At 45.2% G+C, this 12,201-nt stretch overlaps 1 long non-coding RNA gene across 1 annotated transcript; it reads right to left on the reverse strand.

Annotated features, from left to right (window-relative positions):
- Nucleotides 1-1,861: 1,861 nt before the first annotated feature.
- On the reverse strand, nucleotides 1,862-6,949 carry LOC129380312 (uncharacterized). The gene is made up of 3 exons (XR_008608313.1): nucleotides 6,578-6,949; nucleotides 3,983-4,130; nucleotides 1,862-2,115 (listed from the first exon to the last, which is right to left on the reverse strand). It is a non-coding gene; the product is annotated as an uncharacterized lncRNA (long non-coding RNA).
- Between the last annotated feature and the right edge of the window lie 5,252 nt (nucleotides 6,950-12,201).

The following is a 12,201-nucleotide window of genomic DNA, read 5'->3' on the forward strand; positions in this document are numbered from 1 at the left end:
CATCCTCGAGCACGACTTTAAGTTCACCCTCCACACTCCGAAGTCAGCTTGCCTCACGAACAGAATATGAGGCAAGTAAGACACGGGCCCCGAAAACGTATCTCACTTTTCAGTGGCCGAGAGCAGCAGTGAGAGCTTCTGGAGCGCGGTTGCCATGGCAGCGTTGACGTGTGAGGCACCATTCACAGTGCTCTTTTGCGAAAAACAGCACGGACTTCCGCCACGCGTTCTCCAACACATCTTCGCTGGCCTGAACTTTACTAACGCTTTGCTTCCTCCATGATTTAACTGTTCTTGTTACTGCTACATCTTAGTGGACATGTTACACACTTCATTCTTTTTCTTCCCTACTTGAGGTCCTTTCTGTTTTTTTCTATCGAAAACATCGTGTCCTTTCATGCAGGAAATGCATTACGTCGGTCGTTGATACCATATGTGCAAGCATATCTCTTGTTGTTGCCATGTCTACCTCGTTTACATTCACTCCATATAGTTATTCAGTGCCGCTGAACTGTTGGTGAAAGGACCGGACTTCGTTAGGCTATTTCTGACTATTTCCTCACTTTTACTTTCTCCCTTGGAGTTGAATGAGTCTGACTCAATTTCACAGAGCGAAATAATAAGCTGACTTCTTGGCACACGATGACTATTTTCCTGGTTGGTGGTTTGGTATTTTCATTCGAATGTCCAAGTGTCCAATAGCTGCATTGGGAGTCCTTCGCACCAAGGGCCGAATTAATGAAACATTACGAAAAAAGTAAACCTACCCAGTGCCCCAGAGGGCCGTCCTAATACAGCGCTTGAAGAAAAGCCATGCATGAGAAAAAGATGCAGTCTGCTCCTGGTTTCACAAACGCAATCTATGACGACTAGTGCCTGTTATTACTGTAACCATTTATGACCTCAATGTTTTACTTTTCACAGCTGTTAGGGTTCACTTTGTGCGGCCATGGAGGGAACGGATGCCAAACGCCTGAGGCATGATGTGCCTAATCGTCACGTTCGTCAACATGAAAATACTTTTCCGTCGTATATGCGAGACGGGATTCTGTACCAGTGCACATCCTACTCTCCGCTGTCCTCCGTTCTCCACCTCTACTCCAGTGAGTGTTTTCTCTCCGAATTGTTCTGTGTGGGCTGACCAGTGTGCTGACAAGGCCCTATACCAGGAAGCAAGAGAGAATAATGTTGCCTGTATGGTTTGGGAAGTAAGAAGGCATGCGAGACGCCACGGACACATCTTCCCTGCCCCTGCCTAAAGGAGCACTCAGTTCGAACGCTTCGGCACTTTTTCTCTTGGAGCGCACCGCTCAGCCGTAATGGTGTATTAAACTCCTATTATTTGTTATTACATCATCTCACCTTCCCGGTCGGACCCTCGCCGACGGTCAGTATGGTTCGAGCTCCAAGCAGACGCCGTTAAAGGTCGCCGAAACTTGCGTGCCCGCAACAAATGGCGGCAGCCGTAGCACAACCAAATCACCGTTACTTGTGAACTGCTTCAATTCGTTTGGTGCTTTTGTGACACTACCAGTTAAACCAGCATAATGAGAGGTCTTCCTCTGAATTTTCTTTCGGCTTTGTCACAATTCTTGATTGCTGAGATCCTCAATAGCACTGGGCTTTGCGCACAATGATTTACTACAAAGCAGCGCAAGCCATTAAACGGCACCATGCCCTACGTACTCGTGATGCCTACATTATCTCATTTCTTATTGTGCTGCACTACGCTTTTGATTCATATTAGCTCCATAGAGGCTTCCAGCATGTAAATTTAACAGTATACGCTGTTGAAATTAAGGATTCCCTTAAGGCGAAATTATGAGACAGTACTCTGTGGCTATCAGATATTGTAGTAAGCTTTTATTGTGGTCACTAAGAGTGCACTGCTATAAATCTAAGTCTGCATTATTCTGAACGTATCAACATCTTATTGAAGGGTTAAACATTTTTGTCATTTGTATTCGTATTCTCCGGTTAGACACGTTGAAGTCGAAGCACATTTTCTAAAGGCTGACAGCTTCCTCAGTCATCATGAATGTAAGCCGGGAATGACACGCAATCCGAAGTCTTTCCTTGGTCTACAATCTTGAGGGTGACGATAAATTTGCCATCCTGAAAGTGAAGATACAAAAGAAAATCAGACACTTGGTGCACCTTAATCTTAGCTACCTATAGAAACGTTGTAAACCGTGGTAGCGCGCACAAAAAAGTTCCTGCGATAAAACTGCTCGTAAGTACACAGTTCAGCAAACTGTGACATTGTACAAATTTTTATCGGCTAATGTAATACCTAAACCAAAAACCTTGTGAACGAAAGGTTTCGTGAATCGCACCACAAATGCAGTACTCTAGTACCGAAAAGGTTTGATACACTAGTCATGTCGCCATGGTGGGGTTCGGAGCGAATTGCCAATCCTGCTGACACACGTTACCCCGCTGCCTTTCTCGCTGCCCCTTGACGGGCCAAATAAACACTTTTACTCTCGTATTATAACTTCAGCTCTCAAGACAACACGCTGAGCGCCCCCCTAAATACATTCGAGTCAAAAGCGAAGGACATATTTAAGGGTTTGCTGCAAAATTAGATCACAAATATTTCATGATGTGACGAACATAGCGCGTATGCGCCATCGTTGTGCGATATTCGAAGACATCGTACGTTAATGGACACAAACAAATGTATGCCGTTGAGGAAGATACAAGCTTAGTGACCCTTTAAAGTGCTACAAATTTCTTATTGAGATTTTCATGAAAGGGTTTTGAATGCAAGGAAACCAAGCAACAGTGAATGCGGAACGTTCATCTTTAACTTTGGAAGTAAAACAGAGATCAAACAGAGGTACTTACTGTTTTTAATGTTCGAGATACGCATTTACTTGTTAGAAACTGGAATTACCCTCTACTAGTGAAATCATGCACCACGGGAAAATAAATACATGTTGTTCCTGAGGGTACCTGGTATAACAAAAAGTGAAATGACACCCGTACTCCTCCTGCTATGGTCTATGGTCTATCCAAACTCCACGCAAAGTTATTGTGGGCTGTTTACTATAATGCTGTTTTTCCGTTGGTTGGATTATGATGGAGTTTCTACAAAGTTCTGACCTAGCGTTTTCCTTGTATTCCACAGTAATGGCAGATCGATACAATTTTTAATTGCTGAAATATTTGAATGCGAAGAAAACTTTTTGGTGATGAACGTAACTGATGCATGTAACTGTTGAAAATGAAGTGACTATGTCTATGTCATGATAAGCTAGTTGTCAAGTGAGCACCGATGTACTTGAAAGGCCTCTACAGTATCAGAATTGTGTTTTCTTTTTGTGAGTGTAAGGATATTAGCTGTTAGATGTAAGGAATCCCATTACCTTTGCCTTCGATGCGTTAATTTTCGTCTGTCACTCAGAGAACCATTAAATTAGTGTATAGAAGTCATACTGTAACGCGAGGTGTTTACTAATATCAGCTATGGGGCGATAGCTAACTGAGTCTTTAACTTAGGCGATGGTAATAGCGTCATAACTTAGGCGATAGATAATGCAGTCATAGATAACTCAGTATTTCCAAAGCAAAATTACAACATAATTTCATCAAACACTTTGCACTTGTCTTCAATCAGGCGTGCACCAATCGGCGTAATTTCAGCTCCTTTTCAATAAGCATACTTGAGAACTAATAAATGTCAGGCCAAGGTAATCCCAGAAGCCAGTCCAAAAATATCCAGTAAGTTAATCGAGAGTGCAAGCTTGTTTCTTGAAAAGTCTCCTTGAAAAAAACCGAGAGCTCCTTTTCGAACTTATTTCTAAACCATCAGATCACAGTGATCGCACACACTCCACTCTATTTTTGCATTCACTGCATTCTTGGGCAGCAGAGCCCGCGAAAACTTCCATCTGTCACCTGACCGGCAAATACAGGCTAACCTAACATTTTACTTTAGTACTTTTATGGGAGACAGAGCCATGAAGATTCCACTCACCCCAACGCATTCCTTGGCTAAAGGGACGTCAGGAAGATAGACGGACAGGTGTGCAGAATATTTGCCTTTTTCAATAGGACATGTGTTGTTCCAGCCTGCCGTCAACTCTTTCTCGAACGAGGAGTCGCCACCGCAAAGCTTCATTTCTCTATTATTGAGAGGAGTGGGAATAAAGAAGCAACATATAGAACAGGTAGCCCGAACTACTTCGTAATAAATGGCAATATTTCTTCAATAAAGGTGGCTGCCATTCGTGCAATCCCGCAGGAAGCTTTGTATTCATCATCTGCCACAACACAACATCAACGATTCGTGCAGTTTTAGAGAGCGACATGCTCATACTGCTCGTTTTCGTTATGTCTCCTTTTGAACGGCTGGCGCAAATTTAATCTGCCCATAAGCGCCTACCTCACCGATAGCCATACATCTTCAATAAGTGTTCCCAAACGTTCTACGACGGAGGCGGAGATGGCTGGATGTTTATCTGCCCACGTATGCCATCACTACTCGCGTATGTGGTCATCTGACATTACATGACATGTTAAGTTTCTCGCAATGGGTTCACACCGTCTCCGAATTTAGATCTTCCACGTTAAACACGTCCTAGATTCAGTCATGTATTTTGTGATAATCACGTTATCATCTCTGTCCCAGGCAGAGCCCATGGTCGCTCCACTCGATCCACATCAAGTGTACAGAAGGATTTGCCGTTCTACCATCAGTACTGTTGTGTCAGGCGCTCTGTAGAGCCGGACGATTGTGCAATGATGTCATTGAAACGCTGGTAGGTACCAAGCGGCTATCATAAATTGGTACTGAAGTCACTAAGACGTTCATGTGTTTTATTAGCGCATTGTGCGAACAATAGACAGTTTTAGCAGAGCGTTTGCTTGCGGCCCGCTCCGCACACGTTTCACGCGCACCGGTGGCTGCACAGAATGCATTGATTTCGCTTATCTAACAAGCGCGTCTCCCAGAGATGCCACTGACGTGCTCTCAGCTTGGCGGTAAAACGATTACGAAAGCAACTACACGCTCCTTGACACCCCGCTAAATCAGGTTCCTAGCGGAACGTGGTCAGCGTCCCACGTTCCGCTGCCGCTATGTGTGCTGTGCGCACGCGCGTCAGTGTTCCCAGTAGCGTTTTGCTGAGCGGCTGGTGCCAATTGTTGTGATATTCCGGTCTGAGCGGAGCGGACCGTAAACGCTCTGCTAAAAGAAAGTTTTAGCAGAGCGTTTACGGTTTTAGCAGAGCGTTTTAGCAGAGCTTTCGTAATCGTTTTACCGCCAAGCTGAGAGCACGTCAGTGGCATCTCTGGAAGACGCTCTTGTTACATAAGCGAAATCAATGCATTCTGTGCAGCCACCGGTGCGCGTGAAACGTGTGCGGAGCGGAGCGCAAGCAAACGCTCTGCTAAAACTGTCTAAAACTCTCTAATAAACGTACGGTGAGCGCACGTTTGCGCATACGTTATACAGAATAATATTTTAACGCTCTTTCTGCGGCTTATGAAAGTACCGAAGCGCTGCTAAATAGATAAGTAGCATGCTTTCATGTAGGTGCCAAAGGCTTATAGAGTAGACAAATAATTATGCCGCTACAGGTACGCATGAAAATGCGCCGAACACTGCTCTTTGAAACAACTGACACCAATCAACAACATCACCAATATAGAATAGCGATCAAAACTGCTCAATTAAATAGGTTTCAATTCGAAGAAAATTAAGGCGTGTTCGCGAATTTGACATAGTGACTATGGTACTGTCTCAGCACTCGTATGATTACTGCCGCACCGAGAGGATAGTAAGCTGAAGGCTAAATATTCTAAATCATCTGTTAAACCTTACACTAACGGATTCATGGCAAGTCCTTAAAGTTTTCTGTATTATATCTCAAAGCGCGGTGCCGACAGAGTACGTAGAGAGCGGAAACGGACCATTTTGCGACTACCATTTCATAGAGTCATACTTGCGTGTATGAACCATTCTCAGTGTGTTCCCTCCGAAAAATTTGTTGTCTATTCTGTGTACAGTCCACCGAAATATTTAAGTAGGTAACCTGTGTACGATCCAAAGGCATTTTTCAATGAAGTTCGCAGGCCTTGTATGACACTTTTATGGATTTCTGATGTCGCACATCTCGTGGAATAATGCCTGTACTTTTTCTCAGTACCACCTTTGAACATAGCGATTGACATTTCCTAATGACATGTGTTCCTGTATTGTCTGTACATATTGTATAGCTAACCTGGATAGGCTGAAAGACAGCAAAGCCGTCTATAATTTGTCTATGGGCATTGTGTTTAAGATTCCGTTGTCTGGAGTGGAAGCAGATGTAGATAAAAAAAGATACCACGGCTGTCAATGAAGGGAATAAAAGGAAGACAAAGGACAGAGATAGAATATCCCGACCAAGTGGTTATAATACACGCTCGAAGGCTCCAAGCTCTCAGTGACTTCTGCACCACATACCAACTGACCGAAATGTGGTGCCTTTCAATTAACTCGCTAATTTGAAAGCCCGTCATTCACATTCAGTTAAGAGCTGCTATTACATCGGACAGCGTGCGGAAAGTAATGTTATTGCAAACTCACTCTGGGATAATCAGGTGAACGCATTCCACGGCCTGCCCTTGAGGCCTCGCGAAAGAGGTTTTCACCACGGGATTGACGCCATAGGTCTGCTTTACTTGAGCTTTGACGTCGAATTGCACAGTCTTTCCGAGTTTGGCGTCAGTGATTGTGACATCCTGAATCACAATGGCAGAGTTGTCAGAGCCTGAAATCACGTGAGAGAGAAAAATTGTGGAGTCAGATTTGCTTCCACCTGACAAAAATAGCAGTTTCGGTCGAAAGGCGAAGCATCGATTGTTATAAGAAATTATTACACAGCATACGAAGAAAGGAAAGTAGCTTCATCGGCCTTATAAACTTGTAAGTATTTGCTTATTAATTAAATTACAAGCATTGTACCACGCGCGCACTAGCAAACAAGAACACATCTCGATCGATAACCATGGGCACTCGCTGTCAAAACGCTAGCGGGAGCAAGCTCGGCAGCAGCAGCGAGCGAATCGACCTTCATGCTGCCTCTCATGTCAACGCGAAGGATGCGGCGGGGACACAGCGTACACGAAGCTATCAGCACTCTGTGCGCTCTTTTACCATCGCAGATCGCTTACAAGATAGGGCCCGTGTGGCCGCGCTAGGTCGTGCCATAAGGGATGGGCGCCGGAGTAGAACGTCCCCCTCCCCTCCCCGCTCTTCCCGGTGCCTTGCGAGCGATAGAAGACGGCGCGCTTCCTTCCCGCCTTCCTTCATTGCACGTGACATCGAGCCACCATCGTTGGCTCAACCTCGCTAGCTTTCCCGTTCACGTACAGCGTACGCCGCACGGTCACGATTTTATCGCACTCGGATTTTATACGGGACACCACGGTGATGCTGACGCCGGCCACAACGGCGCAGGTTCCCCTGGAGTGTCCATACTATTGCCATCGCAATCAAGTTCAGGGTGGTCAGCTCGACATGCAGCAGCCATGCATTCGTTTGCATTACCTTCGTTTGAGCTTCCTAAAACTTGGCTTGAGCAAGCTTGGTAAATCTCGACTGATAAAAAATGGGGAAAGCCGACGCGCACTACAGCAAACTGACAGGACATGCGCTAACTACCAGTTGAAGTTTCTTTGTGAAGTAAAACACTTGTTATGAAGTGAGAACGCTGTAGAATAAGGAAATAAAGCAAACCAATATAAATACCATCCAAACACAAGACACGTTCATCAAGTGCACGAGGAGGAAAGGAAAACTACATGAGCACATCTTAACAGCAATACTTTTTTAAAAAATCGTATTCTTCCTGTCTGCGCACGGGTGTCTGCATCGCCAGAGCAGGGAAACATTGCACCCATTTAATGATTACCTCTCGGCATCTGCACAAAGTTGCTGCGTCATGGCAATCTGACATTTATTACATTATTGTCTACTGATGCTGTCTGGTGCAGCCCTAAGTCTTCCTACTTCTATATTCAAGCCTACAGCGGCTCCTCTTCTCAGCCAATGCAGAAAAGGTTAATTGTTTTTGGTTTGCTGCTCTTTAACACGATTCGTACGCATCGCAACTATCGCTGCATAACGCACCATGCATCTTCGCTAGGTATCTCACCTCCCACACTGACCATACGTACCACTATACAGCCACGCACCCATGCACGTACCTGGGCAAACCACAGCTACCAGTGCGTTACCTAACATGTAACCGCAGCTGCCTCCACGTGGAGAGAATTGGCAATGTATCGCACCAGGGGCAAACCAGAGCAACCGCCGCCTATGTTCGTGTCAAGTGCCCAGCTGGGTCGCACCACTCCACTACCTCTTCCTTTCCAGCTCCATCGCTACCACACAGCCTGTATCTTTCTGGCACCTATTAGTAAGTACTGTCTACCCGGATCGCTTGAGTGAAAGATTTGATATGTGCAACGATATTTAGATAGCCATCACTTCTGCAATGATTCACTATGCGCTCACAGAAGAGCTTTTATTGAGCAGAACTTTTTCAAACAGCTTCTTGTCCTTCTTGTTCGGTTCGTCGTGTACATTACAAAAAAATATAGAACAAGCAAACAAATGGCAGCATAGAAGCGAATAAGATTTCTTTTACCATTGCAGTGTTGAAGACATGATTCTGACTGTTGGTGATTACATTTCAATGAAAATTTTGATAATTAGCTTTACAACACCTTCAATTTCAAAGGCGGAAGTACAAACGAAGAACAAACAGAAATAACCTAGATGATAGGGGCCTCACCTTCACAGTGCGTTACATTCGGTCTCTGCACGGATCCCCCCGCTACAACCAGGTTAAGAACGGCCAGAAAGCCGAAGCAGGTGATCGCCAGCGTGTTCATAGTTCTCCAAGGCTTCGAGAATACCGAACGGCCGCATTACCTTTCCTTTTTATACACTTGTCGTCTACGTGTCGAAGCATAGACATAACTGTAGGATGTCAGAAGGCCTCATATCACAAGCTCCGCTTTCAACCAAGATTTATGCACATAATAAGGTTCATGGCCTTTCCGCTTCCAGGTCGACAACCGAACATGCAATCCAACAGGCAGTAAGTTATAGCTGGGTGTATCACACATACCTGACGTGTTTGCCTGCAAAGTTATTGGATAGTCACCTGCAATGCTAGTTAACTGCTATACGATATTCAGCAAACAAATACCAACCATTGATTACAAATCTATCCTCGTATTTACAGGGACGTTTGAACTGCAGCTTTTTTCAATCAATCAAATTACAATATTCGCTATGAGGACCTCCGATTATCGAATGTACTTCTTATTTTTAAATAATGACAATATTGCGCTGCTAAGAGTGAGGTCGCCCGATAAATTCCCGGCCACGGCGGCCGTATTTTGATGCAGGTTAATTGGGATGGGGGTGATTGCAAAACCGTACATTGCGTGCATGTTAAGGAACCCTAGGTAGTATAAGTTAATCAGGAGTTCGCCGCTACGGTGTGCCTCATAATCTTATGTTTTTTTTTTCACGTAAAACACTCGAATGTTTTTTTAATGTGAAAATATATTTTGCAGGTATTCCATTCGAAAAGAAACAAAATTTTTATTTGGATCATTTGTACTGTCGTTTCTATTTGGACTTCATGACAACTGAGGATTTTGTAATTTGACGACAAAGGTCAATCAGGTGCACTAAAGAACCGAAACTAATAAAACCTACAAACCGCAGGTAAATTGGTGCACGTGGTTCTCTTTTTTTTTTGCAGCGAGGTGTAATAGTGTAGCACCAAACATTGTTTCAAGCAAACCTAGAGATTCTCTTCATCATAAATTGGTTTGCCAAAATAGTGCAAAAAATCGTAAGCTACACATTCCCAAGGAATTCTTATTTCATGATCGAAAACTACTGATGAAAAGTCAGCCACTTCATAGGTTCGTGCAGCAACTACGGCTCAGCAATTATGACTAAACACGACTATAACAGCTCCTCTGCGGCGGAAGTAAGAGTCACCACTTGTCATCTTCCTCCCTGTGGATTGCTATCAGTGTTGTCATGCCTTAAATTCGAATAACATAAATCGATATTCGGTATTTTAAGAGCAGAGAAATGCTTACCGAATAAGAACTGAATACCAAATACCATTCAATTCGTATTAAATATTTCGCATATTCGCACAAGCCTAGCGATTGACTGCACTAAGCTCATCATGAAACTTTCGTTATCTTCCATTAACACTGTTGCGGTTTGTCTGAGATCACGTGCAGCATTATATCCTTGCACTTGCAGTTTGTAGCTCACATTATTCCTCGAGAAGTGATATGATTAGACAACTTGAACTAGTGTTGTGGTTTCATTGAATGAGTCTGTTCCGACAGCTTTTCACCACTGTTAAGCAAAGTCACCTTGCTTCCAAGGTTATTTGCTTACTGTGAAGCAAGAGAGGCAGCTGCTAAAGCTTTGTGTTTATTCGATTGGATTGAGACTTGGTTCCTCGCACGTGTAGATAGAGGTTCGTTTAATGAGTGCAATAACTCGGGAAGCAACAGGAGTTTGTTATTGCCACCATTAACCCGGAGCCGACGAGCACTGCAGTCGTTGGCCTCGAGTTATTTCAACTGGAAATAGTTTTCTGACAGAAAATATGTGAGATGATTTCTTATTTTTCCGCAGCATTGCGGACGAGAAATATACTTTAGAGCTACAACCAGTGTCACTTGATTGATTAAACCGAAGTGCAGCATTTCCGTGGGGATATTGGAAGAACATGGGAAGAAAAGTTTTGTCAACTTTAGCAGTTGGTCTCGCAGTGTGCTCCTACTTGGCATTACAATGTACTTAGGAAATCACTTGAGCCTACATTTCTCCAAAATCACTGTGCGTCGTGGTTTTAGCTAACAATTTGGGTAACTGTACTTATTACGTGTTCGGCAAAAATAATTCTGCTTTAAAAACGATACTTATCTTTGGCCCTTCTCGCCAATTAGCGGTACTTATGTTTATGGCCGTTCATCGCGAACTTGGGATACTAGATGTCACTAAAACTTGTTTGAGTAGTTCCTCTCAGTCTGGTGGATAATACGGGCGTCCCCGCCAAATCAGAGGTGCGAATGAATCTTAACCCAGTCCATGCCACGCTATTTTCCGGTTTTCCAACCAAAAATGGCCAAATTATTTTAAATACAGGTTCTACCTCGATAAAAACAACAAATTAGTTTTTCTTTCACTGTCCCATCGATTGTGTTTCGCCATCTACCAAAAGCACGAATAAGCAGAGAGCCAAAACTAAGCTCGTCCATGGCGTTACATGAAAATGCGAAGTACCGCGCGCCATGAGAGGTCGCTATTTGCTCTTTTTACCAGAAATGCGTCTACGAATCAAGGCCGTGCAACTCGGTGAAGTGGTTAAAGGTGTCCTTCCGCATTATGGCGCCTGCTATCGACGACCGCTGCCGGTGAGGTGGCGGTGGCATCTACTGACTCTGTGCAACTTCGCAGCGAGATCAACCGTTATTGCAGCCGCGGTAAAAAATTCACCGCGCCATCGAAAGGACGTGCGTCTTCGAGATATTTAAGAGCGCCGCTCTTTGGGCCCCGTTCCTGCACTTCCATGGCCGTCGCCGTTGCGCCTCGCCGTTGTCCCTCGCCGTAACCAGCTCCGTAGCCGGGACCAGCGCGCTGTTCTAGCTGCGCGCGCTCGAGCAAGGCCTTGCTCTCTTCGCTCCTCCTCCAATGCCACCTCTGTGCGGCGGCAATCAGAGCGCCGGCTCGGTGGCGGCTGATCTCGATGAGGTGCTGCTGCGCAAGTCGAAACGCATAGCCACCGCCATTCGCCACTGCGTTTACCCCTTCTCCCCCACCTCCTGCGTGGCGGCGACCGCGCGAGAGCGCGTGGTGTTCTCCGGTTGCCGAAGTGCCGGCTCGGTGTCAGCGGATAACGGTGCGCGCTTCCCGAGCCGAAACACAGAGCCTCCTTCGGTTGACTCGTTGGCAGTGTCAGGCTGACGCTGCTGACGCCTTTAGCAGCGTCAGTCACTTGCTGCCATTTTTTTCGCCGTGCAACGTTCCCATGCGCCTACGCGCTGCCTCCCGCGACCTCCCGATAAGCGAGGCAGTTGCGCCAAGCTACGCTCCGTTTGCGGCGGCTGGTGCGAAATGTTCCGCACGAGACGGAGTGTCCGAGGCTCACAGACGGT

Source organism: Dermacentor andersoni, chromosome 10 (assembly GCF_023375885.2).
Source record: "Dermacentor andersoni chromosome 10, qqDerAnde1_hic_scaffold, whole genome shotgun sequence".
Lineage (NCBI taxonomy): Eukaryota > Metazoa > Arthropoda > Arachnida > Ixodida > Ixodidae > Dermacentor > Dermacentor andersoni.